Source organism: Pteropus medius, unplaced genomic scaffold (genome assembly GCF_902729225.1).
Source record: "Pteropus medius unplaced genomic scaffold, Ma_sr-lr_union100, whole genome shotgun sequence".
Taxonomy (NCBI): domain Eukaryota; kingdom Metazoa; phylum Chordata; class Mammalia; order Chiroptera; family Pteropodidae; genus Pteropus; species Pteropus medius.
Genome location: NW_024342467.1, coordinates 3,957,331 through 3,983,480, shown reverse-complemented (window position 1 = coordinate 3,983,480; position 26,150 = coordinate 3,957,331). Strand labels below are relative to the sequence as shown.

General features: G+C 33.3%; 1 pseudogene; it reads right to left on the bottom strand.

Annotated features, from left to right (window-relative positions):
- Positions 1–14,025: 14,025 nt before the first annotated feature.
- LOC120602023 (60S ribosomal protein L7-like 1) lies at positions 14,026–20,955 on the bottom strand (annotated as a pseudogene).
- Between the last annotated feature and the right edge of the window lie 5,195 nt (positions 20,956–26,150).

Here is a 26,150-nt window from a genome sequence, read left to right as displayed (position 1 = left end):
TTTTAAAAATTCCAAGAAACATGTAAAATTATGCTCAACAAACAAAATTATGATTAACTTCAATCGCAATAAAAGAAATATAAATTAAAAGCAATTAGATCTTTTTCACATAGGAGACTGTCTAAAAGTTTAAGAATATTACACTATCAATCTTAGCAAGAATTCAGGGAAATGAGAGTTCTTCATATACCAGGGCCTAAAACATGGTGAAATCATTAAAAAGTTTTCAGTAGAATTTTCTAATGTTTTAAGTGTCAATTTCTTTGATCAATAAATTTTGGTTTTAGAGGTGTCTAAAAGATAGTTGGTTCAAAATAGTTTTTAATGCGTGAAATTGAAATCAATCTAAATGGCCATCAGTATAAGAGTAATAATATGCATTATTATATGCATATATCATAGGAATCTATATACCAGAAAAAGAATAAATGATCTACATATACAATATTATAAATTATTTTCTATACATAGTATTAAATAAAAAGACCACAAAATATCATCCTATTTTTTAAAAATAATATCTATGGTCTATGAAATTGTGATTAGAAGGATGCATTAAAAGTACTATGATCGCCTCTTGAGTGAGGACATGGATATTCGAAGAAAAAATAAATTTATGCTTTATGTACGTTTTCATTCTATACATCTTTAGAAAAAATATGGTATTCATTGATATCTGTGCTGTAAAAATGAAACAACAAAAAAAGTATATAACTTTTGCATCCATTTAAATCACTGCTTGTAAGAAAAACTTAGATTACTCTTTTTTTTGTTTATTTTCTGCTTTTCTATAAGCTTGAAAATACCTTTAAAAAGTAGAAACAAGATTTCTCTAGATACCATAGAAATGTGGACTCAAAATTAACAGAAAATTAAACAGCTTTTGATCAATAAATTTAGTTTCTTTAGTGATCAGGGTGGACAAATAAGTAGGCCCTTTAAGATTGTGAGAGAGTGGAGGCTTCTAGTTAAAGAAAAATGTACTGTGAGTAATATCTTACACGATAACAGCAGTTGCGATTTTACATAGTTATGTCTTTTGAAAACAATATAATTTATAAGTAGAAAAAAACATGAATATCATTTTTATAAAATGTAGCTTAATAATTTTGAAAACAAATCTAAATGTATTAATTCAGTGGTTGGTACCCTGGGGTCTTGCATTTAAGAAAAATCTTTAGAACTAATGTGTAAGCTTCTTTTGCCATATTGAAAGTCTGCTCTGTCTGATATGACAGTTGAGTGAAATGTCAAACTATTTCTAGATGGTCTTAAGAAGACTAGAAAAGATAAAGGAAAGAAATAAGGAATATACACAAATGAACATTTTAAATAGAGGAAGAGACTCGATTAAAAACTCTCTAGACCAGTTTTAAACCCATGGTCCACAGACCTCTTAAGCAGGTCCTTGGATAAAACTGAGTATATTAACCTAAAGTAAACATGATTATCAAAATTTCTAGTAGAAAACTACACAACTAGCCCTCTTAAGTTATAAGCAATTGTGTGTTTTAGTTGTGGTTATTCATTCTCTAAGATGTCTATAAAATTGAACATTGTCAGGTAACCAAATCATGAAATTTAAACATTTAAGGATAGTAACAACCAACCAAACATTCATCATGTGTCTTTGAGGGAATAAAGTACCTTCTTCATTTGTGGTAGATCAAATGACTCAGCATGGTAACATATAAACAATAATCTCACTGCTGAAGCAGCTTATTTAAAATGTTTTAATAACTATGGATGGCATTACAATGATCTTATTGTAAGAAAATGAGATGAAGTTCATGCTTTGAAAACTGTATAAATAACTAATTGCCAGCCATGAGTCTAGGCAAAATATATATATATATATATATATATATATATATATGAACCATGGTCATCCTTATGGGTAAAAAGAAAAGCTATTTTTTATACTGAATTTCTGTTCCAAGTGAAAGGAACCAAACTTAATATACTTATGTTTGAATAATAATTCATAGTTAGAAAGTGTTTTCACATACTTAATCTTGTTTGATCTGAACATTTTAAAGAAGGCAGGATTTGTTGGCCCAGAGTACCAACAAGGAAACCGGATTAGAAATGACAATCTGTCCGCAGTCACAGTACTAGGAATAGTACTGTGACTGCGGACAGATTGTTTGTCATTTCTAACAAGAGTAGCACCCAAACCTCTTGATACTTAATCTGGTGTGTTCCCAGCTGCTCGTGTTATGAGGCTTGATGAAGAAAGTCCAATGGGCATTGAGAAAGGCCTGCCATTAGTGCAAAGTGTGTAATAGTCATGATGAGAAAAAACTGACCTTTACCTCTCTCTTCTGTTTGTTTATGTATCAAACTAGGTGTAACAGAATGGTAAAATAGGACTCTTTCAGTTGTAGAACTCCAAGAACAAGTATGAACTCTTCTTCATTGCAAAGCAAAGTGCTAGACAGCCATGTAGCAATGGCAAAACAAGTATCCAAAAATCAGTTTTATGTCCCTTAATAACTCTCTCTTATAAAGGATTTACAAGGGTTGAAGCAAGAGCCCAGGAGGTTTGCTGGCTGTTGGTTGACCCTCTAGAAGATCATATTTAAGAGACATGAGAGATGCTATAACAGCCTCTCAATGACCTTGAATATGTCAAAGCCACAACTAGTCCAGGGTGGAGAGTAGTGAATGATGGAAGAGAGAAGGCAACCACACATTCATTCTCTCATTGCTGGGCTGATTTGGGGGAGTAAGAAGTTATAAGTTTGATGTAAATTTAGGGTTTTGATTATTATCTTCCAGTGGGATGTGTGTGTGTGTGTGTGTGTATGTGTGTGTATGAAGTAATTAGAGGATTTGTTTTTAAGTCTCAGAATAGCTAGCAAAGCCTAAAAAGTCTCACACTAGTTCTTATCCAAATAGTGGGTAACAGGAAATCCTTGGAGTGTTTTTGAACAAGCGGTTGTTTCTTGGAGGTGGCTTTGAAAAATGAATTTTCTTTTTGATGACATCTTATGAACCTTTGTGTTCAATGCAATGGTAATGAACAGTTAACATGTCTAGAGCAGAACTCTTGACCCCATTTTCTCCCATCAATATGATTGATCCAATTTCTTAGGCCAAAAATTTAAATGTATACTTTCACACCTCATTTTCAATACTTCTTACACCCAATCCATCAGAAAGTTCTGATCTCTATCTTTAACATATATAATTGGAATCATTACATCTTACCACTTACATCACCCCCTATTCTGATGCCTCTCATCACTGTCCACCTACTGACCTAGCCCCCGCACTGGGCTCCCTCTTTCACTCTTGTTTTGGTAGAGCCCATTTTCTCCAGATTGGCCAAAGTTACCTATTAACACAGAAAGCACATCACAAAACTTGCTCACTGAAAATTCTCCAACAGTATTTTATTCTACTTAAGTAAATTCCAAACTTCTTTCCATGATTTAACTCTCCTCCATGATCTCTTTCCCTGTGATCTCATTTCTAATTCTGCCCCTTCACACCCATTCTGTGCCCACACTGGCCTCCATGTTGTTCTTTTGACAGATCAAACCCATTTCTTCCTCAGGGCTTTTCCACTTGCTGTTGTCCTTTGACTGAATTTGTTCTTGCCAGATATTCTAATTGTTGGCTGTTATTATTCATTCATATTATATTTGTTCTCAAAAGTCATCTGCTTAAAGGGTGCTTCTTTGACCACCCTCTATCCTAGTTGCTCTTTATCCACTTACAGAGTGTTCTCTTCATAGCACTATTGTTCTCTCAAGCATGGGTTTTTGAAAATGTAGGCACTTACATCTAATCTATATTCTATACTAGAATGTAAGTTCTGGGAAGGCAGAAACTTATTCACTGGTGTGTTCTCAGTGTCCAGAGTAATTCCTAGCTTAGAGTAAGTATTCAAAAAAAATTTTTTTTTAATAGAAAGAACAACTAATGATAAGTAGGAATTTCTGAAGTTATACATTAGATCAAGTTAGAATTTTTGCACACTTGTAGAAATCTTAACTAGAAAGAGTAATATAAATTAATTTTCATATAGTTTGTGCTTCATTTTCTTCAGAAAAAATTATAGCTAAGTTATCTGAAAACAGAGGAAGGAATAGTTAGCCTTCCACTTGGCTATAAAATATCACAAAGTTCTCAATAAGTTTATTCTCTGCCGAAGGCAAGAGAGAGACTCATTGGTAATTATTAATCCTGCATTTCTAAAATGTCAGTTAGACTTGCCAAATACCTGAAATTAAAACTTTATGTCCCTGTGCAAAACAATGATATCGAGACAAACATGCTCACTGTTTTTCTTAAAACTGTGTCCTTGAATAGCAGAAAAAAAAATGTTGGCAATCCTGCCATGAAGTACCCTAGACACCTTGACAATTAAGCCAGTCAAAGCTGAGAATACAGTGAAAGTTGACTAATTCGGCAGGACATTTCTTTTCCTTGAAAGTGCAGGTGTGACCACAGTAAGAATCACTGAAAATTTGCTGAGAACACATTTTTGGGCTTTGATTGCTCTATCGTCTATTGGCTCAGATAAGGGAGATAGAGAAGAAATTAAACATTCTAGATAAAAAATAATTTTTACATTTGTAAAACCTATAGTTGTTCTAGAAAGTAGGTCCCTATTTTTAGATTATAAAAGGTAAACAAATTATCAGATCAAGGGAACAATGTCAAACCGGCACACTAAACACACTTGCAAAAGATAAAATTTCGGTGTTATAGCCCCAGAAACACACCATATAGTTATATACTGAAGAAAGTGACCCCATTATTATGTGGCCAAAACTCAGAGACTACCTTTACTTACATACATTAATTTTAGTTCACTACATATCTATTGAGAGTCCGCTGTTCTAGGAATTGAGGATTGGGGGTTGGGGGTAAATAATGCCATGTCCTTGCCCTGAGGAGCTCTTTCAAAAGGGATCATTTAACTACAGTGCAGTAAATACTGAAACAAAAACTTTGGATACACCTCCAAAGGACAATGATCTATAATGTAGGGGACACTTGAGAATTCCTGGAAAAGTGGACATGAGGAAAAATGTACAAGGCTTGAGTTAGACTTAATATCCTTAAATAAAACACTAGTTTTGAGTCATAAACCAACAAAGAAAGAAAAGGAGATTTCAAGAAGTGAGGACACCATAATTAGAGGCTCTAAGGTGTCAAATGTGTGATGCCAGAGAATTGAAAGCCTCTGTATTTCTGGAGTGTAAATTTCTAGGCAGGTTTAGTGGAAGATGAGGCCTTTACTAGAAATCTCAGGTCTGGTAAAAGGCCATTACACAATAGTTGTGAATAGCGGGAGAATCAGAGTTCTTGAAAGACTGCACTTTAGAAATCTAGTACCTATTTACTTATATCACTATATCCTGTCCAATTGTCATAAAAATAGTTGCACAGAAATAGATAATCTTAGAGCAAAAGGAACAGAAAGGACACCCAGTCATGTTTGATAAAACAAGAGAAGCTGGGAGGTACCAAGATTCAAAAGCATAACTGCCTACCACTATTATGTAGATTACTAGCAAGTTGAGTTTCTCACAAATGAAATCTACAGTCAACACAGATTTAATGAGACAATGTTTTCAGAAAACTCCATACTGACAAATAGGAACTCTGCTATATTCTTTCCCAGATGATCGAATAGTGAAAGTAGACCGTGGGTACTTTAATCGCCACTGTATAATCAAAAAACTACAATACCTAGCATATTAGAGGTGCTGCAGAATTTGTTGTTGAATGATTAAGTGACTTAAAGACCTTCTAAATTAAATTAGTTTGAAGTTGAAGGATAAATGGAGAGAACGTGCTCCATGGCAAGAAATAAATCAGGAACGCCTGAAGAGAGGGAAAACTTATTGAAAGAATTGTGAGTTCAGTATAGTTCTAGTGTTCTTGAACATTTTAGGAGAGGAAAATGTATTTGAAATAGACCCTGTAGAAGAAAGAAGAGAGGTAGGGAAGAGAGACGGCTCGGTGCTGCTGTGCTAATGTGGAGGGCTCATGGAGATAATGAGTACGGAGATGAACTATTTTTCATAGATATATGACTTTTTCTATATAACACAGAGTAGCCTGGATATGGAGGAGCTATTTTCACAAACAGTTTACATTTGTTCTAATATTGTTTACATTTTAAAATTCTAAAAAGCGATTATCAGAAGCATTTAAATTTGAAAATATATTTTTAATAACACGTGTTTTAGATTGATCAAATTATAAGATAACAATGGAAAAAGTAAAATACTTCTTTATATATGATCTATTTAAAATAAATTTTTAGAAGAGATAAGTTTATTATTAAAGACTTAGAGACTTCTTTGTACTTTATTTTTAATCTATGGCTTTACTCCTTGGAATAAAGGATTTATATTTTCTTTAAAAAATGGAAATACTGTTGTATATGGTAAATACACCAAATATTTTCTTGGATTTAATTATTCAGGTGCAACATTTTAGATATTAAAAAGAAAGTTTATTTTATATACTATGAAAATAAACATAATAATAGGAAAGATGTATATGAGGTTTTTATATATTTTTTCATGCAACTGTACTTTGGTAGTTTTTAAAAAGTTATCCTGTCTCTTACTCATATCATAAGATTTAATAGTGAATTAATCATTCGTACACCAGGGGAAGATGGCTTGATCAATAACAGAATTATAGTCTCTACTAGGACAATGTTTTGATAAGTACACTTTGGATAAACCTCTTTTATGAACTGAGTCATATTTCTTAAAACATGAAACCAATAAGCATTAGATTTGGTTTGAAATAAGAGTGATCTCAGAATCACATCTGACCAGCCTAACCCAAAGTATGCCCATCTATACATCCATATCTATGCAATAAGCCCATCTAATACATTATTAACACAGGCTGAAAATAATAATGGACCAAGAATTAATTTTTTATGTGCAATATGAATCCTTGATCTTGTACCTCCGAAGAAGCAAATAAATTCATCTAAGCTGCCCAAGAGTTTGAAGGCAAACCTAATGATAAAAAAAAAGTAATTTAATTTTGAACACTTTATTGATGAAGTCAAATTACTAAAATGGTTCAGAACAATGACTTTTACAAATTTATAATAAATGTGACAATAAACACAAAGGAATCATCGTATTAACACTGAGCGGTTTTCTATATTGTGCTTGATTACATCATCTTTCCAATATAATGTCTATTTCACAAAGGTCTTAAAGGAGGCAACAAAGATGTTGGAAGGAAGCTCAAATGTTTTCAACTAGGTAGCTGGTTGATATTCTAAAATCACAGAAACTAATGATGGGTACATTATAGTATTTTGCAAAGCCTTGTCTCTATCCTTTATTCGTAAAGAGCACGTGTGGCATACCCGAAATCAACACCAGGGGAGGGTTCTTGAAACATTGTGAAATCTGGCTTTGTATATTGAACTGAGAAGTATCTCCATTTACAACCCAAACACACACACACACACACACACACACACACACACGAAAAATTCTAATATTTATGTTTAGCTAGAGCTGAGTGTGTTCCCTAAAAATCATATACATGTATATGATTTGATGTAATTTAATTTTGAACACTTTATTGGTAAAGTCAAATTACTAAAATGATTCAGAACAATGACTTTTACAAATTTATAATAAATGTGACAATAAACACAAATATTAGCTCTTGCTAAACATAAATATTAGAATTTTTCCTATATGGCCCCAAAGGCTGCAAGGTCCACAAGGGCAAGGATTTGTCTTAAATGCATCATGTGTTCCCAGTGAGCAGAATCATATAGGGTCTTTATCAGGATATGATGAATGTTTTTGCATATTTCTTTATTTGAATGTAAACAACAATAACAACCTGAAAACCAAAGAATTACATTATTTTGTTGTTGTTTTTGTTTGAACTATTATATGTAACACTAACACCCTATTTGGAAGAGTTCAGTCATATTAAAATAGACACACAAAAATTTTCCAAGACAAAATTCTGACAGTCTGTAGTGGTGGGTGTGTAAGTCGTTTATGAACGCTATACTGTTTAAAGATATATATTATTTTAGAGAGTGCCTAATACTTAATTTGAAAGTAGCTTTGCTACTCGTTAGCGATGCAACCTTAGGTAATCTATGATTTAAACTTATAAAGGCTCAGTTTCCTCATTTGTAAAATGTAGAGATTAATTATTAGTATCTATTTTTTTTTAATTGTGAGGATGGAGTATATGCCATGTATTTTGTACCATTTTTAATAATAAAATAGCTATTCTTTGGCAGTTTACTACACATTCCCCTTATTTTTCTGCAATGGTAGGCTTTCTCTGCTGATTCAGGACGTGAATTTTCCTAAAATCAGACAGTGAGCATTATATTAAATAAAATATGTCATCCAGTCTTTATTCTAATTTTCATTTCTATGATTAGAAAAGGTATTTTTACATATTTTATTTGTTTACATATATATTTATTTCACATTATTTTTCTCTTCATTAGCTTATTTTTCAATAGTAAGTTTATATGATTTATAATGTATATCTATATGTTAATGATATTGAAAAGTTGCCTGCTGTATTTTTTTAAGAGTACTTTCTCATTTATACTTATTCAAAAAATTTTGGAAATCTCTAATCCTACCCAGGCTATTTAAGTCCTCTATATTTTCTTCTAGTAAGTTTCTTATTTCTTTTTTAAACATTTAAATTCTTATTCACCTAAAAGTTTTATTGGTATGATATGATTAAAATTTTGTTTTAAAAATTATCAATTATTGTTCTAATACCAGTATACAAAATTACACTTTCTCATGAATTTGAACAACCATGTTATCTTAGAATAAATTCTAAATTTATTTCCATCTCATTTTATACTTTTAAAATTTATTATATGTGTATATCAAGTATATACTGTTTTGGCTCATGGTTCTTCAAATATGTTTCTTCTTAATTCCTTTTTTCAAAATGTATTTAATGCTTATAGCACATCATTCCATTCAGATGAATTTTAAAATTATTCTAATACATTTCAGTAAATCACTTTGGTGATTTTAATTATCATTAAAACATATTCATAGATTTACTTAAATTGATATTATTATAATGTGTCTTCTTGGATGAGAAACTTGATCATGCTTCACTATAAATATATTTTATAATAAGATATTGGTTCTAAGTAACTTTGGAATAATTTTCTTTAAAGAAGGCTGTATTTTTGGCCCATGTTTATTATCAAACATCCTCATTATAATCTTTAATATTGGATTTAGTAAATTTTGTTCCCAAACATAAAATTGTTACAGAGCAAAACATTGTACTAATTTTTGAGGAATATAATAACTGTTTATATACATTTATAGAATTATTAATTACGCAATTAATAAAACAAATCAAAGAATTAAAAAATTATTGAGTGAATCAATTCATAAGTATATTTAAAATCTCTATCATGAATTTTTTTCCAATATTAAAATTTGAATTATTTTTCTAGAAAAGAATATGTTGAGAGATATAAATATGTGCCAGGTAAGATGTATTCTTCAGATGACTTTCTGGCCATTGATTCAAGAATGAATCTGGGTTCAGCTTTTTTGGTCTAATCGATTCAATGATCTGTCTAGTCAGTGATACCTGTGTTAACAAAAACTTCTTTTATTTGCTAATTATGAAACTGTATCAGCTGATAAAAGATGAGCATTCATTCAGTGGAAAGTTATAATTCAAATAATTCACTGATAAGTCTACCATAGAACATTTAAACATTGTCTTTTATTCATTGGTCTCCATCTTTATTATATAAAATCATAAAAATAGGTGTGGCTTGTCTATGTATAAGATTTGCAACTTCTGAACTATGCATACTTTTTTGGATTATAAGGATGACTGATGACTTTATATTTCCAAAAGAGATAAATCATTACATACATGACCCCTATCTGCTCTTTATAGATTGTTTTTAAATGCTCAGTCATTAAATTAGTCAGACACAGTTTTGTTCTCTCCTTTGTTCACATCGAAGTTAATTCTTAAAATTAAAAAAAAATAATATTAACTTAAAATAAAGTTTGGGGATACATATATCATTCCGCTGCAAAATGCTTTTTAAACTTCGTCCTTGAAGATGAATTTACAAGTAGATATAGCCAACTTAATTGAAGTGTTTTAATCAATTCCAAGTTTTCTATTTCATGGCTGCTTTAAAAAGGTTATATAAAGCTGTTTTACTGCTATAGATTTTGAATTCACAAACCACTAAGTTCCACTATAGTGAACACGTATTATCACTTCATAAAATTCATTCAGCTTCATCATTCCAGTAAAGATATGACAAGGCTGTTTATCAGTAGGTAATAAGACAGATAATTTAACTGTACAAGCTCTAATTGGTCTAATTCACTAACTGACCTCTCACCACTTGATTCACTAGTACAATTGAGCTCTGATAAAGCCTTTAATTGTAAATTGCACACAGCTGTGAGCTGCTTCTCACGCTGGCACAAAAACACTATCATCGACTGTTTCATCTCTGCGACCTGCTAATTTGGAGCATATGTAACTGTTTTTAATGCTGAAGGCTTGACATACCACAAACAGCAGATGTTGCAGCTGCCCCTGAGACGCTTTATTTAATTCAATTACGTCTTTTGGAGATATGTAAAAAAGCTAGGCAAGATGAGAGAGGGCAGGAGAATGTTAAAAATGGAGCCCCTGGTTGAGGCCCAGGTGGCTCGATAGGCAAATGATTGGGTGAATGTCTAAATGATCTTTTTAATTGAGTAGACTGACGGCTAATCAGGGTCATGAAGTGTTATCACACTGATGAGCTGAGTGGAGCCCTGGGCTGCTCTGCAATTAATGCCGCTTTTGTGAAAGGAGAAAAAAGAAAGATAATGTATACCATCTGGCAATTGTTTATGATAAAAGCAGCAGTTTGCTGCAAATTCAAGTTAAATGCTATTCATAACATTATTTTTGCTGCTGCTGAGGGCAAGGACACGAAGCCCAGGCCTTTGTCTGACTTCTCATTCTCCTTCTCAACCAAAACACTCATTTTCTTCCACGTGTGTTATTATTAATTACTTGGCTCTTGCTTATGTATGGCCTGAATGATTCCCTGTTTGATATGCCAATAAAAAGCCTAGCATATACTTCTTGGAATCTACTTCAACTTTCATGCCAGTGTATTCTATTACAATAAAACAAAGCAACGGTTAATGTCACAGCCAAAATCCAGAGAAAACAAGTCCAGTTTTCTTTTTGTCCTAAAAAGCTTGTCTCTTTGGCACCTCTGTGATTAAAAAGAAGAGGGGGGTGATGGAGTTTTTAACAACAGTGACAAAATGTCTACATGAAGTGACTTTTTTTTCCAGCTTCAAGGAGGTCAGCATTTGCAAACTTTAAGCTGATAGAGATTATTCAAAATTATCCAATATTTTTGCTCTTTATTTATCACTTAAGATATGTGAGAATATCATCAAAATTGACATAAAAGTAAACTTAAAATAAAATGTCGATTCAATTGTTAGCATGGGAGTTGTATACAGGTCTCTCAGACACAACACCACAAAAAATAAATGTGCTTTCATTTTGAATTGCTGACAAGACCAAAAAGTAAGTAAGCAAAAAAGAGAGATTTTTAGTAAAAGCTTTAAAAAGCTCAACTATCACTGTCATTTTCACTTTAAGTTATCAAAGCATACAGGGACATACGTATTCAGGAGTATAAAGTGAGAAAATAAAACACAGCCTAAAATCAAGAAATTAGCTTCAGAGTGGTAAAGTGAACTTAGAATTCAAAGACATGTATATAGTTTATGCAGTCAGACTCCATGATTTTTAACTTCCTGGTGGCTTCAGACATAGTTGAGGTGAATGCTGGCCTTAAAAGTTATCTATTAGTATAAAGAAAGGGTAGTGTCTGACTCAGAATCTGCTTTCTGGAAGACAAAAGCATCACCTAGTATAATTTGTCAGACCTTTTTTGGAAGCTTACTACACCCTGGGTCTGGTACGAGGCATTGGGAATACGATAATCATAAGGACACAGAAACTCTTCTTAACAACTTTAAAGTCTGGTGAAGCAGACAGATGCATAAGTAGAATTTACGATGGAGTGTAAGGAGGCAAGAAAGTACTATACCTTACAGATGGGAAACCCAACCTAGATCTTGAAAAAAGTGTGGTGGATGTTTAGAGAAGATAACATCAAGTCGAGTGATAAAATGTTCAATTCTGTAGGAGACATCCCTTTGTTCAGAAGAAGCTGAGAAAAGTAGTTATAAAAAAAAATTGTAATAAAATAAATGTAACATGTGATGTGGCAGAAAAGTCCTCATGGGACAAGCCCTAGAAAGGTTTGATAAATATTTACTGAATAAACACATGAATTGATTATGTAGTGAGCATGTGAGTTATCAGGGAAGTATTTCTACCTACAGTACCATCTGGGGGTGTAGAGATTCATCTCTCAAAATGATGCTAAAGAAGAATATTAATGAACATAATTACTCTATAACACAGAATTATCACAGATATGTAGTGAGTTAATTGCCTGTCTATGTTGTCACCTCAAGTAAATCATGACCTCCATAAAAAGAAGAATACTTCCATTTCTTCAATTGTGTCTAAAATGACTTCCATAATATTAAGGTTGTAGACATGTGAATATCTGCACAAGTTCAAATTCATGCTTGGGTATCTATTCATCAATATCAATGTTAGAGCAGACCACTATGTGGCTAGATAAAGATATCTATTTGCTTCAAAGAGCTTTCGTTTTGTTGTTTTGATACTATTCATGGAAAGAGAAAGGAAAGGGTACGATGAAAAGAAAAATTATAAAATGGCCCCCCCAAAAAGATAAAATCAGATCTACCACTGTAATAAAACATTTTTAGAATAATGTCTACTCAACCAAAATAAAATAACAATAACAACAAACACACATGCACACATATATACATACACTAAAAAAATTAAAAAGTCATTTTGGTTTGAAGAAAACATTCAAACTATTATTTTGTATACAGAGACAAATGAAAACTAAATGCAGTTTCCTTCCTGAAGAAGCATGCTGAACAGGCCCTAACTATTAATAACAGAGTCAGCTAATAGACCTTGAACATGTCTTATACAAGAGGACTGGAAAGAAAACGAGCTCAAATAAAGCATGTCAGGATCGTAAGTCAACCTCCAGTGTCTGGACTTAAGAAAGACTAGTTTATTTTGGATTTTCTGAGAGAAAATATTAATTCTAACAATAACTAGCAATTGATAGGTCCTTATTATTTGCCAGGAATTGTGATCAATGTTCTATATATATTATCTGACTTGATCTTTACAACAGCCTCTCAGATGAATGTTATTATTCCTATATTTCTTATGCAGAAAGAAGGACACAGGAAGGTCCTTTAACTCAGCCAAATTTATAGTTACTAAGAGAAGAGAGAAGGATTTAAGCCAACTTCTGACTCCAAAAACCCATGCTCTTCAACAATATTCTTTACCTCTTGTCTTGGGAAAAGTTTAGGGACATGAGAATCATTCTTGAGCTAAATCCTGTTTTTTTTTTGTTTGTTTTTTGTTTGTTTTTTGTTTTTTTACTTTGCACAGGTTTAAATGAGTAGTTTTTGTTTTTTGTTTTTGTGGTTTTCTAACTGTATTAAAAGTTCTTTCCAAAACAAGACCTTAAGAATCCCCAGGTTCAAATATGCCCCTGAGCCTGTCCCACCACGAACTTTCATGCCTGGGTATCTATTCACCAACATTAATCCCCTGGATAGATGCAACTAAGCAGGACCCTTCCTCCGTGGCATGAGTCCTTTGCTTACTTCAGAGGTGATAGCTGTGCAACATGGAAAACACTGAGACATTTCCTTTGGAACTGAGCTGTAGTGAGAAGTGCCTGCCAGGAACATCTCTATCTTTTCCCTGACCTTTCCCTTTCAATTTCTGAAGATATAGCAGAAAAATAATCTTTGAAGATACTGGATAATAATTCCCAAATACAAAAACACATACTTCCAATGCATTGTGCTTTCAGACGATCCGGGTGTAGTTTGGCTGCTGGAGGTGCTGATTGATGCATTCGCCTCGATAGCCAGGTAAGCCCACCTCCTTGAGGAAGCCCATTCTCTTATTAGTAGTGTTACAGGCCGCTGACAGATGAAAAGGACACAAGAACCTTGAAATCACCTGGAAATTTTTCCCCAGGAAGGCAAATTTCATGAATGAAGTCTTCCAACCAAATAACACCAAACTTCTCCAGCTGCTCTTCAATCGCTGTATTGTCTGTCAAAGGGATAATTTTATTCTTGACCTTGGCTTGTCTACGTTTCAAGATGAATTACTCGACAGACTTCAGATTTAGAAATCACCAGGTCACATAAGGTTCCACTACGTGGAGCATTTTTATGATTTGGGGGGTCACTTTGACAAAAACATGACTGAAAATCTTCTTCAAGAGAATCTTGCAATGGTCCTCTTCACCATTAAATCACCCCTTTAATCATGTGGATGTGTACAACAAAGGCTGAGGAATGTTCACCGGGCACTTCTAAACCAGGAGGTTTCACTTCTAGTCCTCTGGGCCATACCTTTTCATGCAGTTCCCCAGGCATGCGTAGGAACAATTCCAGTGGCTTAAAACTGAGCTCTTTTCCTTTCCTCTGCTTCTTCTTTTCCAAAAGTGCCTGCTTTGCCTGGGAGGCTTTGAGGGCCTGATAAGCCTTTCTCTTTTTCAGGAGATTTTCTGGAACCAAGGAAATACTTTTCTTTTCTCTCCCCCTGCCATCTTTCCAATGCTATGGTTACTACCTAAGTGAGTATTTTGTGAATTATTTTAATGGCTTATTTTGTAATATTCTTTAATTATGGCTTTTAGTAATACTTCTAGGCTAACTGTAAAATATTTATATATTTTATGTGGAAAATAGGCTTTCTCAGGCTCCAAAACTTCCAGCACAAGGAAACTCAAAGCTAGTCTGATCAAAGAGTTTAACCTAATCAAAGGTTTAGAAAAGGTATGCTTTTTTATTACTTTTAAAGTGGAAATACTTGTTCTTGTACTAACACGACATAATTATTTTTAGCCTACATTTTTTGTACCATTATGCATATATTAAATATATATTATGGACTAGGTATAGAGAGTCCGCTAAATAAACAAAGCATTTTTTCCCTATTCTCAAGGGGTTCCTGGTGTAGTTTAAGAGATAGACACCTGAAATAATAACAATTACAGAGCTAACCAATAGCTCCTGCCTACATTCATTTAAAAATCTGTGGGAGATTTGATTGTCACATAAGGTATCTCGCTTTTCCAGCAAAGTCCCTGAGTACTGCATGAGGAGATGTCAGAGCAATGCTAAAGTGAGCATCTAGCAATGAAAGGCACAAGCAGAAAGAGGGAGAAGCTGGGGAAGAGTCCCAAACAGCAGCCAAAAGCAAACAAGAGGCCAGCTCAAGGAAGCCTGTATGGAAAAAGTACATGAAATTAGATTTCATAAATCTCAACGTCAGTCAACCAAATGATAGAAAGAGGGAAGAAAAGGAAAGACAAAATTTACACAACATTTTAATGTCATAGTTCACTGCAGAGCATTGACAGGGGAGCACAACACTGAAAGTCACAATGGTATGTCACATAAACAATGGAAACTCTATGAAGAAATCATCTAAATTGGGACCTAGTGACAGAAAGTCTCTTTCTAACCTTATATTAACTTTTTGGCATTACTAATCTTGAGAAATAGTACTAACAATCAATAGGTATATTATGGTCAAACAGAATAGGGATTTTCTCCCTCTCTCTTTCTCTCTCTCTCTATCTTAATATAAATTTAAGATGATTCTTACAGACATACTTTTGCTCACAATAAACAATGTGGGAATCAAGACTCAACTTTCCTGGAATTGTATTAACAGCCCAGAAAGTAGGTGATTATTTTTAGGCTATGAGATACATAGAGCCCCTTGACACGGGGAAAGAAAATGAAAAAGAGACCACACTTATGTGGACTAAAAAGTTCAAAGGTAAGGTGGGCTTTGGGTTGATCTTTAAAGGCTAATAGTACAGTGAAGAGTAAAGTTGTTCAAGATGCTCCTGCATAAGGTCACACTGGCTCTACTACGTACATCCTGGGAAGACTTGGACTGATCATCAAACCTCTTTTGTCTCAATTTCCTGGTCAATAAAGCAGAAAAAATAAAATACCTCGTAAAGTTGTTTCAAGGATTAAAGGTGCTGAGACATTAAGTCTCTTAGCACAATGACTGGCAAATGGTAAACACTCAATAAAGGTTAGTGATTGTTTTTATCCTTGTAAGGAATAACATGGGGAAAAAAAAGCTAGTGGAGGTGGCACAAGTTATATGTGTAAAATTGGTCAATTCATTAACAGGTTGAGTGTCTAGTATATGCATCAAGCATAATACCTCTTTCAATGAGAATATGATCTATCAATTGTAGAAAAAGAGAACAGACAGATTAGTAGAGGGACTATATTGAGACTGATGAGAAAAGTAAGCATTTTGAGACTATATGCTAGAGTAATTTTAAAGTCCTGAGTGTCAGTAAGTACTAGGGTCTCATTGTCACCTCTCAAGTGGGACAGCAACATGGAAGGAAATAAAGCTCACTAATTCATACAACATGTATTGAATGCTTATTATGTATTAAGTATTTGGAGCCCAGTAGAGGCTAGTTGGCAGATAAGAAAATCAGGAATACAGAGAGATTATGGCTACAGGAATTGTTGGCTAAGAGGGAATTGATCTAAAACCCCTAAACCTCTAAAATATCTCCTAAGTAAATTCTTAAGTGCTTTTCTTCTGAAAACAAACAAACAAACAACAACAACAACAAAACAATATGCAAGAAATTGCCCTAGTGTCCAAAAACTCAGGGTCTTAAGTGCTTGCTCCAAGTGAGATTACAGGAACTGTGATTATATGTCATAGGATGCCAATAATTACCAATAATAAGCCAGGTTATAACGAAGAAATAAGAGTAAAGATAAAGGAGAAAGGAATAAGGATTGATCTTGGGTATACTTAGCTGGAAGATATAAGAGAAATCAAGAGTATTGGTCAGAAAGGAAGAAAAAACAGAAGTATATACTCTTAAAAAAAGGTAATAAAACCTTATTTTAAAGATGAATGGTATTAACAGTCAAATGCAACAAACATGTCAAAGAGATTAGAAATTGGAAGATCATTGTATTTGGAAAAATGGAGTGAACTGTTAGGTTTTCAGGGAATAGTTTCACTAAATAGAGGGAGGCATGAAAGCTACTAAAGGAGAATAATAATACTGATTGATAATATTGTTTAAAGACTACCTCTTTCAATAAATCTGCCCTCCTGGCACAGTTTATAGAGAGACCTGGGTGTTCTCTTTTCCTACGTTGAAACAATTTCTCAACATACTCACTTATAGCCAAGAAACTAGACTAAAAAGTTCCTGAGACCGGCTTTTATTTATTATGCTTGATGCATATACTAGACACTCAACCTGTTAATGAATTGATCTATAAGAGATCTTAACTTGAAAAAAAAATACTTTCATTACCTTTGATATTCCATTTATCATTATGCAGATGAATATTCGTTTTAATCATGGGAAACGACAAATTGCAACAATATAAATTTTATCTTCAGTGTAGTCCATATACTTGCTATAACTGTATGGAAAATAAATGTGGACAATAGGTTTTCTAGGTGTTGGAAAACTAGAGACAGAGTTCTTATCTAAAGGCACTAGATCATTGAATCTTATTTCTACTCCTTTATTCCTGACACTCTGAGGATACAGTCTTACTAATGGTATGTTTCCTTCATGAACTAAGAGAGCCTAATATTTAAATGGTTCCCTTAAATAGAAACACATAGATTATACAGTGTAAACTTTCCTGGAGTGGTGACATAACCCTGAAAATAAAAAGGCAGTGGCTTACAAAGAATTTAACGTTCCAGACCCACTGAGCCCCTACTTTGCAATAGTAGCCATACTCCATGTTAGATTGTCTGAGGCCAAAGAAAACTACAGTGGAATAGGTTGCATTTTCTCCCGCCATGTGTTAGTCACACTTCCTAATGTCCATATCTTTGTGGATATAGTACTTGGTCAGTCACGTGAGCTGTTTGACCCATGAGATATCAGCAAACATATTGTAAAGTTTGCTCTATTAAAACACTGTGAGCTGCCATATGAAAAAAAATCTGGCTAGTCTCCATGAAGATGATAGCTTTATTTGTATTCATATGTAATATGTACAATAAGATCATGTATTAGAGCCCAGCCAACTCACAGATTCCTGAAAAATAATACCTTATTGATTGTTTAAAATCATTAACTTTGGGGAAGGCTTGCTAGCTAGCAATAGACAACAAATAAAGAAGTGGCAGCTTAACCTCTGATGATATTTTGCATCTTCAGTTATTTAATTTGAGAACTTTCAATGGGTAAATATGTCTTGTCTTTCCATGGGTAAATATGTCTCATCTTTCCCATAAATTCATAACCCTCCACGAATGTTCCAATAGCTGTCCAAATTGACTTTTTCTTTAAGCAGGGATGCATAAAATTCTACAAGATTTCAAAAAAGTCTTAATCGTCCATTCACCTGAGATATTTTTAACAGTCATCTATTTTATGCCACATATTCTTCTACTTTGTAAATACAACAATAAGTGGAACTTTGTGTTTTAGTGAAAGAGATATTTTTAACAATGAACAAATATATGAATGACATAATTACAGATAATGGTAACTACTTTGAAGAAAAGTGATTGAATACGGCATGACTCATATAAGCAAGAGTTAAGTAAAGTAGAATTGTCAGAGGAGATCTTTTTGAAGAGTCAACTTTTGAATGTAAATTGGAATAATAAAAATGGGGCCAGCCATGGAACTACCTGGTGGATGAGCATTTCAGGAAGATGAAACAAGAAGAGCAAAGGCCTGGAGGAGAGGATGAACTTTATATGTGAATAAATAGAAGGTCGGTGTGGTAACTGAAGAAAATGAGTAACCTGGAAGTGTTGAATGAAATAAGGTAAAAACAGGTAGGAAGCGGGCAGTTTATATAAGATTATATATACAGTTGACCTTTGAACAACATAGAATTCAGGGAGCCAACCCCCACCTCCAAGTTGAGTAGTCAAATCCGTGTATAATTTTGACTCTCCTAAAACTTAACTACTAATAATCTACTGATGACAAAAAAATCTTACCAATAATAAAAACAGTTAATTAACCCAAATTTTCTATGTTGTATGTATTATATACTGTATTCTTACAATAAAGTGAGAGAAAAGAAATTGTTAAGAAAATTATAAAGAAGAGAAAATACATTTACAGTATTTATCGGAAAAAATGCTGTGGACCTGCACAGTTCAGTTTCATGTTGTTAAAGGGTCAACTGTATAAACATATATAATTATTATTATATATAATATGTAGTTATATCTATAGATTATACACACACATATATGTAGAGATAGAGACAGAATGGAGGCAGCAGACACAGAAAGAGAAAGATTTTAAGCATTTAAAAACTAGGATGAGAAAGAATGCATGTAAATTCCATTCATTGAGCTATCACCATCTGATGGCAATCTATAAATGCTTCACATAAGTTATTTTATGTATGTATCATGACACCACAAAGTATTATTATTATTATTATTTTATAGATGAGAAAACTCAGAGAATGTAAGTAAATTTTCTAAAGTCACATGTTTAGCTCAATTCATTTCTCCAAATCAGGGTTATCTAACTCAACCTATATGTAAATTATAGCACATCCCTTTTCATTAATTGCAAACATTTTAATTTACTCTGTTCTGGAATAGTTCCCAAGCAGCATAAGTCACCAAATGTTGATGTGGTTGTGACATGACTTTAGGGAACAAAGTGGTATCACAGACATGTTTTATGTCAATTATGAGAAAGGTGCAAGGAACAACATATCAATCTCAGAGGTGTAGTCACTGAGCACATGGGCCTATTGATATGCTAAACCCTGCCAGTCACCTAACAGATTTGGCTGACCTGATGTATCCATGATCCCAAAATATCTCTGATTCTTTCATCAACAAAGGAACGAAGGAAGTCTAAACTAATCCAATCTAAATTAATCTATTTTTGGCCAGAAGACAAATTTGGTATAAAATATATTTTGAGTTCTCTGAATAACAAATAGCACAAGTAGATTTAAAAAGTCCTTGAGAAATTAACCAGAATACTAGGCCTCTCATCTTATACTTATAAACACAATATAAATATTATTATGATCCACTTAGGAAAGGAAATATTATGTGTTAGGGATTAGGTATGAACTTTACAAAGGCATTTTAATTTAAATCTCCCTACAAACTAAGAAGAAATGATTATCTTTTTACATAAATGATTTATGGTTCAGTGTAGTTAATGGATCCAAAGTCAAAGATTCTGTGGATAATAGTTAAGAAGAAACCTGTTTCCTTAAATTCAATTTGCATAAGTTTTCATTTTTATTATTTTATAAAATAACCTGCCTCAGGACTAACATAAAGTGGAAATCTTTCTCACCATTATTTTATTTTAATTAAAACAACAGAAAACCATCTTTTCATTCCGCTATGATGGCAACAAAATGTGATATTTTAAAACAATATCAAGAAGACTGTACTAATTATCAATTTGTTGCCTCTCAACTCCAAATTCACCCTTTTTGCCCGGTCTGTGAAAATGAATTTGGGCCCTTTCAATTTTTTTCGATTGCCAGCCGTACAATGTTTATCTTTGTCAGTAGAGGGCAATGGAGAGACACTGAAGGTAGAAAGGGTTTTCTTTCGGATTGGGTGTGTTCACTAGGAAGATCCTGTAGTTTTTGACTTTTCCAGCACCAGACTATTTACAGCATGATGGGATTTTCCAGCCTCAGGCTCCAGCAGCATCTCCAGTGCCCAGCTCTTGCAGTGCATAGCAGCCAGAGATACTCAGATTCCAGAAGCTTCCCTAGTCAACTCCTTCAGGAGGGTTTGTTGTTATGTGCTTCTGGTGAGTCATCTCCTTGTGAACACTTTTCCCAGTATGGAGAGGGCTAATTTCCTGTGTGTTCCAGAGGGCAGATTTCCAGCTAGTCCTGTGGACATGGCACCACAGAGACTTTTCTGTTACCAGTGAGCTATGACTGTGCCCTCTATAGCAAGAGGAGGGGCCTCTTCCTAGAGATAATGTCTACTCCCTATTATCTGATATTCCTGTATTCTTTAGATTTGTTCCTACTTCTTATTAGCCAATCTCTCATTGCTCTAATCCGCTGTTATAGTCACTAATTTTCTATATATAAAGCTTTCACTTTTCAAATTATTGGGTTTCTTTGTCTTGATTTATCTCAAGCATATATACATATGTATATACATAATACGTTCAATACATACATACATGCATACATATTATACATAATGCATGTATGTATGTATTGAATATATATATATATATTTACATATATATATATGTATGTATTGAATTGTCAATGTGGCTTTAAATTCCCTCCCTAAGTAAATTATGTAGATTATTATTAAGTATTCCATGTGTCATAATCACCCTTTCATTTACTCCTCAAATATTTATTGTGCACATTCTAAGTGCTACAGATAAAAGATAACTCTGCTAAACTACAAATCTCAAAGAAGGACACAGATTTATCTCAAAGTAACAATTATATATTGTGATAAATACTACAGAAAAAAAGCATGTAAATTGTTATGTAACTTGGTGGTTTAAATTTTATAATTGGCTTGTTTAAGCAAATTACCTCTGGGTTGTAGAAGGTGATCTGGCATAGTGGAAAGCCCTGAAGTTGTTGACCAAGGATCTTGGTTCTAGCTCTGGACTGAGTGAACTTAGATAAGTCTCATTATTTTCTTGACTCCTTACTAGTTAAGTTGGGGATGGTATATTGGGAAAGTTAAATTTGATGTGATGTCACAATACATACAAATTACCTACCGTAGTGCCGGGCTGCCAGTTCAATAGCTGTTAAAAAACTTACCATTCCCGGTTAGCATTACAAATTTCTGAGACTCAAACTAAAAATAGTAATAATAATATATTTGAAAGCTTTTTTTGTAGTATAAAGCACTATCTGAAGGAAAAACACAATGTTTCCATATTTAATATTAAATAAAATGAAGTTAACCCATGGATAGAGGCAGAATAAGTCTAGGGGACAGATAACAGCAAGATAACCTGGTAAATGCTGCTTGAAGAGTTGTGTTATGCCAGAAAAAAGGTTAGAAAAAGAATTTGTTCAAAGGCACATTAAAAGTACAGTTTCAAGGACAGGGCAGAGATGTGAGCGGCTAGGAAAAACAGCAGTAGCAGCAGACAGCTTAACCTGGCATTTGGCACTCAGTGATGGGTGGCTGTTTGAGAACAAGGGCTCTGAAGAGAACATGAGGCAAAGGCATAAATAGTGCCAGGCTCTGCAAATAACAGCTGCAGCTGCAAACCCATGTGCACTGTGTGGAAAAGACTATATGTCACAAGTCAGTCTCTCATGTACACGTGCATTGGCCGTTATCGTCACTAGTTTTATACTTAACATGCATTAAGGGAACTTATATAAGCTTCATATTATGAAGCAATGACATTATTTTTAATGATTTTTAAATGATTTAATTTAATATTGAACATAGTAATAAAACTCAAGTAATAAATAAACTTTATTTTGGAGAGTATCAAGAAATGTGTTGCTTGTTTAAATAAATTTTACCCTGTGGTTTAATCCTGTTTTTCTACTTTTGATGAGAAGAACATTAATTTGTAGATGAGCTGGTTACATATATATATGAATGTTTATATGTATTATATGCACGTGTTGGTTGTGTATGATCAATAAATGCTCTCTATTTGTGTGTATATATGTGCGTTTAAACAAAATAAAAGTTACCTTGGAGATGAAACGTAAATATAAAGACAATAAATGATTTTCAAATCGGGTAAGTCTCATGTTCATGACATATATATATATATATATATATATATATAATTTTTTACTATTTAAGAAAAAGCAATAGAATAGAGATGGATTTATTGAATAATATAAGGTAGGTTTTTTAAAAACATAAGCAATATTATGTTCTTTAATATTGAGCCACTTTTTTCTTTGACATCTAGCACACTAAAACAGCCCTCTTAAATATCAACATATTAAATAGACTGTTGCCACTAATCCCTATCAGACTTTCTGCTATATTTAATATATTTGATATGGACTTTTCACTCCCCACCCTTCCTCCAACACTTTCAACTTATAGTATATGACCTTTGATGTTAACTTTTCCCGGGTTCTGTACACACAGTGCTTAAAATGAAGTTTTCATCCCAATTATTGGTGGGTACAATTCTAGAGCCAAAAGAATAAAGAAAAAAAAAAATAAATGGGGTAGAAAGGACAGAAAAACAAAACCAGGGAATGTTTTACCAAGCTGACCACTGCTTCACAATTAACACAGCAAGTTGCTCAGCCATTTTAGATATCTCTGTACAGACCTTATAGGACCTTTTAAGCTTGTAGCAGTCCATCAGCAAAGAGGAAGAGACATATAGAAGTGCCGTCCTGTTTCTTACTTGTGAAAATTTTTTTCGCATGGGGATATTAAATTGCCCACATTTCTGGCTTATGCTACTGTGTTCTCCCTAAAAGGTGCTGGATAAGCCAGACCCCACACCTGCTGTGATTTGCCTTAGTCCAAAAGCAGTGGAGAAAACTTTCAAAAGTCCAGTAGAGCTTGACACTGGACCTGTTCCATTTCCCTCCATGATGGTTAAGGTGAGGTTGTATCACACAGTCCAACCCTTACTCTGGGGGAGGCATCATAATCAATGTAAATGAACTAAACTCTACTTAAAATACACACAAAAAAGGTCAATATAAGAATATACAAATTTGTATGTATATTTCCCACATACTTGATATCACGCTAATTAATTTACTTTGCTTAGCTCAATTGACTATGGCTGAATGTGATGGTATATGGTATCTGAGCCAGAGCTTTAGGAGCAATCATGTTATACTACCATTGCCTTCTGCTCAACCATAAAAGTTACTCTTTCCGGCTGAATCCTAATATAAAAATGATTCATAGAGCAGAGCCTTGTAGCAGGACCACAGGTTTTAAGAAACATGAATGAGACATAAACCTTTGTTGTGGTAACTGAGATTTGGGGGTTGTTATCACGACATACACTGTAGCTATCACTGATATAAATATTGACTTTTAGAAGTGGGAAGTTGTTATGTACTGAAATGTGTTCTCCCCTGTTAAATGTATATGTTGAAGGCCTAACCCCCAATGTAAAGTTATTTGGATATTGGGCTTTTGGGAGGTAATTAGGGTTAAACGAGGTCATAAGGATGAAGGCCTAATGCAATGGAATTGGCATCCTTATAAAAGGAATATGAGACACTAGAGGGCCCTCTCTCCCTTTTCTTGTGCGCTTAGAAGAAAGGTCATGTGAGAACACAGTGGGAGGGCGGCCATATAAAGCCAAAAAGAGAGGTCTCACAACAGAGTTTGTTAGGACCTTAATCAGGGACTTTTAGACTCCAGAATTGTGAAAAAAATAATTTCTGTTGTTTAAGCCACTAGTCTGTGGTATTTCATTATGGCAGTTCATGCTGACTAATACAGATGGTGTAATAACAAATATAAAAATTATCATGTACTAACTTCATGGCTAAGTGGCAAGAGGTGAGGGAATAATTTTTGGATATAGGAGAAAACATTGGCTAAAAGTGTTTCCTGCGATAATGGAGATAAAAAACAAATTGTTTTAACTTTGGCTTTAGGGAAAGAATTGAGAAACAGAATGATACAAGGCATGCTTTGGTTGCTATTGTCTGCATTTGACCAGGTACAGAGAGAAAGAGATTACTATAGAAAGAATGGATTGATTTGAAAATATAGATAAAAGAATGAGAGAATACAGACATTCTGGATCAAAAATGTAACTATTTCTCATTTCAAACCTGAGAACCACTTTAAGCACAAAGACTGATTAAGACTCAGCCTGGCAAAAAGGATTAAACCAATGATGTGCCTGTCAAACTTTTTCTTAAAATCTCTGAAAGGATTATATTGGCCTCTATTAAATTCTTTCGGTTGCAAAATATGGCTCAGGAACAAGAAATTTAAAGGAGAACTCTTCTATGGGTGCTTGTTTGTTCGATGTGCCTGTAATTGAGTCTAAAAAGAAAACAACTTAAAAAAAAAAAAAAAACTTTGGATGTAGTCATAGGCACATGAGTGCAATCAAATAGAAAAAGGGTCAAATAAAAATTTCTGAGAATTTTACTTTCAGGAATCACAGAACTGGATTAAAAGGCTGAATGAAAGTTAAAACAATATTTGAGCCCCCTATCATTTTCTCTCTTTCACACGCTGGGAGACTTTGCCAACGTTCTCTCTGTAATTGACAGATCATGTAGTAACTTTCAATAAGAATATAGAATATTTTAAAACCACAATGAAAAACCTTAATCTAATAATTTTTGACTACTATACCTCAAAATTGAAAAACACAGATTATTTTTTAAGTCTGTGCAGCTTAATTATTTAAAAAATTGATTATATTCTAAGCCAAATACAAATCTCGAAACATTTTAAATAGTCTCATTCAGGCCACTATCTCTAATCTCATGCAATAAAAAAATAAATAATAAAATAATAAATAGTAATAAATCTCTCATTTAAAATTTAAAAACACATTTCTAATTTAATCCAAATATCATAATGATCATTGGAACATACTTAGCTTCAAATCACAATAAAGACATTACCTATAACTTCCAGGGTGGAAAAAATTTTACAGCTGTAATGATGTATACTAGAATAAAGAGAAAAATGAAAAAATAATTAGTTAAGCATATTTGGTATAAAATTAAAATAGTAAAGCAAGTATATTTCACATGCTTAGATTTTTATTCATAAATCTAAGTAGGTAGAAAAAAATAAAGAGCAGAAATGAACAAATAAAAAATAAAAATGTAATTAAGAAGCCACAAAGCAAAAGCAGATTATTTAAAATTACTAGTAAAGTTGACAATAGCTTGTAAAAATTCATCAAGAAAAATGAAAAAAAAAAGAGATAGAAGGAGAGAAGAACAAAG